The sequence below is a fragment of the Oncorhynchus keta genome, unplaced genomic scaffold, assembly GCF_023373465.1.
Source record: "Oncorhynchus keta strain PuntledgeMale-10-30-2019 unplaced genomic scaffold, Oket_V2 Un_contig_26310_pilon_pilon, whole genome shotgun sequence".
In the NCBI taxonomy this organism is placed as follows: domain Eukaryota; kingdom Metazoa; phylum Chordata; class Actinopteri; order Salmoniformes; family Salmonidae; genus Oncorhynchus; species Oncorhynchus keta.
The window spans coordinates 1-4,661 of NW_026284899.1; the positions used below are offsets into that span (position 1 = coordinate 1).

The following is a 4,661-nucleotide window of genomic DNA, read 5'->3' on the forward strand; positions in this document are numbered from 1 at the left end:
CTGCTACCCTTGGTGAGAGTGATGAAGCCCCAGGGCTCAATACAATAGGCTGCTACCCTTGGTGGGAGGTGACGAATCCCAGGGCTCAATACAATAGGCTGCTAACCTTGGTGAGTGTGATGAAGCCCAGGGCTCAATACAATAGGCTGCTACCCTTGGTGAGAGTGACGAAGCCCAGGGCTCAATACAATAGGCTGCTACCCTTGGTGTGGAATGAGGTTAACACAATACACTTGGTGTATTGATTAAGATGGCAGAAAGAGGGTGGTTCACACATAGACAATAAAATATAATACTATTTGTCATTTGTAATTTTTTCTTTCTTGGTGAAGTGGGGTAAAGGGGTAAAGTGACTATATATAGATAATAAACAGTAACAGTAGTGTAGGTAGGGGTAAAGTGTCTATATATAGATAATAAACAGTAACAGTAGTGTAGGTAGGGGTAAAAGTGTCTATATATAGATAATAAACAGTAACAGTAGTGTGGAGGTAGGGGTAAAGTGTCTATATATAGATAATAAACAGACAGTAACAGTAGTGTAGGTAGGGGTAAAAGTGACTATATATAGATAATAAACAGGCAGTAACAGTAGTGAATAGGTAGATGAAGTAAAGTGTCTATATATAGATAATAGACAGTAACAGTAGTGTAGGAGGTAAAGTGTGTCAGTAGTGTAGGTAGGGTAAAGTGACTATATAGATAATAAACAGTAACAGTAGTGTAGGTAGGGGTAAAGTGACTATATATAGATAATAAACAGACAGTAACAGTAGTGTAGGTAGGGGTAAAGTGTCTAATATATAGATAATAAACAGTAACAGTAGTGTAGGTAGGGGTAAAGTGACTATATATAGATAATAAACGAACAGTAACAGTAGTGTAGGTAGGGGTAAAGTGACTATATATAGATAATAAACAGTGTAACAGTAGTGTAGGTAGGGGTAAAGTGACTATATATAGATAATAAACAGTAACAGTAGTGTAGGTAGGGGTAAAGTGTCTATATAGATAATAAACAGTAACAGTAGTGTAGGTAGGGGCAAAGTGTCTATATATAGATAATAAACAGTAACAGTAGTGTAGGTAGGGGTAAAGTGTCTATATAGATAATAAACAGACAGTAACAGTAGTGTAGGTAGGGGTAAAGTGACTATATATAGATAATAAACAGACAGTAACAGTAGTGTAGGTAGGGGTAAAGTGTCTATATATAGATAATAAACAGTAACAGTAGTGTAGGTAGGGGTAAAGTGACTATATATAGATAATAAACAGACAGTAACAGTAGTGTAGGTAGGGGTAAAGTGTCTATATATAGATAATAAACAGTAACAGTAGTGTAGGTAGGGGTAAAGTGTCTATATATAGATAATAAACAGTAACAGTAGTGTAGGTAGGGGTAAAGTGACTATATATAGATAATAAACAGACAGTAACAGTAGTGTAGGTAGGGGTAAAGTGACTATATATAGATAAAACAGTAACAGTAGTGTAGGTAGGGGTAAAGTGTCTATATAGATAATAAACAGACAGTAACAGTAGTGTAGGTAGGGGTAAAGTGACTATATATAGATAATAAAAACAGTAACAGTAGTGTAGGTGGGGTAAAGTGACTATATATAGATAATAAACAGTAACAGTAGTGTAGGTAGGGTAAAGTGACTATATATAGATAATAAACAGACAGTAACAGTAGTGTAGGTTGGGGTAAAGTGTCTATATAGATAATAAACAGTAACAGTAGTGTAGGTAGGGGTAAAGTGACTATATAGATAATAAACAGACAGTAACAGTAGTGTAGGTAGGGGTCTAAAGTGACTGTATAGATAATAAACAGACAGTAACAGTAGTGTAGGTAGGGGTAAAGTGTCTATATATAGATAATAAACAGACAGTAACAGTAGTGTAGGTAGGGGTAAAGTGTCTATATATAGATAATAAACAGACAGTAACAGTAGTGTAGGTAGGGGTAAAGTGTCTATATATAGATAATAAACAGTAACAGTAGTGTAGGTAGGGGTAAAGTGTCTATATATAGATAATAAACAGACAGTAACAGTAGTGTAGGTAGGGGGTCTATATATAGATAAGTGTAACTATATATAGCAAAGTGACTAATAGAACAGACAGTAACAGTAGTGTAGGTAGGGGTAAAGTGTCTATATATAGATAATAAACAGTAACAGTAGTGTAGGTAGGGGTAAAGTGACTATATATAGATAATAAACAGACAGTAACAGTAGTGTAGGTAGGGGTAAAGTGTCTATATATAGATAATAAACAGTAACAGTAGTGTAGGTAGGGGTAAAGTGTCTATATATAGATAATAAACAGTAACAGTAGTGTAGGTAGGGGTAAAGTGACTATATATAGATAATAAACAGTAACAGTAGTGTAGGTAGGGGTAAAGTGACTATATATAGATAATAAACAGTAACAGTAGTGTAGGTAGGGGTAAAGTGACTATATATAGATAATAAACAGACAGTAACAGTAGTGTAGGTAGGGGTAAAGTGTCTATATATAGATAATAAACAGTAACAGTAGTGTAGGTAGGGGTAAAGTGACTATATATAGATAATAAAAACAGTAACAGTAGTGTAGGTAGGGGTAAAGTGACTATATATAGATAATAAACAGTAACAGTAGTGTAGGTAGGGGTAAAGTGACTATATATAGATAATAAACAGTAACAGTAGTGTAGGTAGGGGTAAAGTGACTATATATAGATAATAAACAGACAGTAACAGTAGTGTAGGTAGGGGTAAAGTGACTATATATAGATAATAAACAGTAACAGTAGTGTAGGTAGGGGTAAAGTGACTATATATAGATAATAAACAGACAGTAACAGTAGTCTATATATAGATAATAGGTAGGTAGGTAAAGTGTCTATATATAGATAATAAACAGACAGTAACAGTAGTGTAGGTAGGGGTAAAGTGACTATATATAGATAATAAACAGTAACAGTAGTGTAGGTAGGGGTAAAAGTGACTATATATAGATAATAAACAGACAGTAACAGTAGTGTAGGTAGGGGTATATAGATAATAAACAGTAAAAGTGTGACTATATATAGATAATAAAAACAGTAACAGTAGTGTAGGTAGGGTAAAGTGTCTATATATAGATAATAAACAGTAACAGTAGTGTAGGTTGGGGTAAAGTGACTATATATAGATAATAAACAGTAACAGTAGTGTAGGTAGGGGTAAAGTGACTATATATAGATAATAAACAGACAGTAACAGTAGTGTAGGTAGGGGTAAAGTGTCTATATATAGATAATAAACAGTAACAGTAGTGTAGGTAGGGGTAAAGTGACTATATATAGATAATAAACAGACAGTAACAGTAGTGTAGGTAGGGGTAAAGTGTCTATATATAGATAATAAACAGACAGTAACAGTAGTGTAGGTAGGGGTAAAGTGTCTATATATAGATAATAAACAGTAACAGTAGTGTAGGTAGGGGTAAAGTGACTATATATAGATAATAAACAGACAGTAACAGTAGTGTAGGTAGGGGTAAAGTGTCTATATATAGATAATAAACAGACAGTAACAGTAGTGTAGGTAGGGGTAAAGTGTCTATATATAGATAATAAACAGTAACAGTAGTGTAGGTAGGGGTAAAGTGACTATATATAGATAATAAACAGTAACAGTAGTGTAGGTAGGGGTAAAGTGACTATATATAGATAATAAAACAGACAGTAACAGTAGTGTAGGTAGGGGTAAAGTGACTGTAGATATATATAGATATATAAACAGTAACAGTAGTGTAGGTAGGGGTAAAGTGACTATATATAGATAATAAACAGTAACAGTAGTGTAGGTAGGGGTAAAGTGACTATATATAGATAATAAACAGACAGTAACAGTAGTGTAGGTAGGGGTAAAGTGACTATATATAGATAATAAACAGTAACAGTAGTGTAGGTAGGGGTAAAAGTGACTATATATAGATAATAAACAGTAACAGTAGTGTAGGTAGGGTAAAGTGACTATATATAGATAATAAACAGTAACAGTAGTGTAGGTAGGGGTAAAAGTGACTATATATAGATAATAAACAGACAGTAACAGTAGTGTAGGTAGGGGTAAAGTGACTATATATAGATAATAAAAACAGTAACAGTAGTGTAGGTAGGGGTAAAGTGACTATATATAGATAATAAACAGACAGTAACAGTAGTGTAGGTAGGGGGTAAGTGACTATATATAGATAATGACTAACATATATAGAAAGTGTCTATATATAGATAATAAACAGACAGTAACAGTAGTGTAGGTAGGGGTAAAGTGACTATATATAGATAATAAACAATAACAGTAGTGTAGGTAGGGGTAAAGTGACTGTATATAGATAATAAACAGACAGTAACAGTAGTGTAGGTAGGGTAAAGTGTCTATATATAGATAAACAGTAACAGTAGTGTAGGTAGGGGTAAAGTGACTATATATAGATAATAAAAACAGTAACAGTAGTGTAGGTAGGGGTAAAGTGTCTATATATAGATAATAAACAGTAACAGTAGTGTAGGTAGGGGTAAAGTGTCTATATATAGATAATAAAAGCAATAACAGTAGTGTAGGTAGGGGTAAAGTGACTATATATAGATAATAAACAGACAGTAACAGTAGTGTAGGTAG

At 33.4% G+C, this 4,661-nt stretch overlaps 1 long non-coding RNA gene across 7 annotated transcripts; it reads left to right on the top strand.

The window, feature by feature from the left end:
* The first annotated feature begins 1,127 nt into the window (after window positions 1-1,127).
* LOC127922584 (uncharacterized) lies at window positions 1,128-4,563 on the top strand. Of its 7 annotated transcripts, XR_008111712.1 has the most exons (7): window positions 1,128-1,450; window positions 2,148-2,505; window positions 2,608-2,657; window positions 3,162-3,315; window positions 3,424-3,681; window positions 3,794-3,897; window positions 4,155-4,215. It is a non-coding gene; the product is annotated as an uncharacterized LOC127922584 (long non-coding RNA). The 7 variants fall into 7 exon arrangements; XR_008111707.1 differs by lacking the exons at window positions 3,162-3,315; window positions 3,424-3,681; window positions 4,155-4,215 and adding an exon at window positions 4,502-4,563 and having other exon boundaries at window positions 2,608-2,811; XR_008111709.1 differs by lacking the exons at window positions 3,162-3,315; window positions 3,794-3,897; window positions 4,155-4,215 and adding an exon at window positions 3,898-3,954 and having other exon boundaries at window positions 2,608-2,811; window positions 3,632-3,681.
* Window positions 4,564-4,661: the final 98 nt, after the last annotated feature.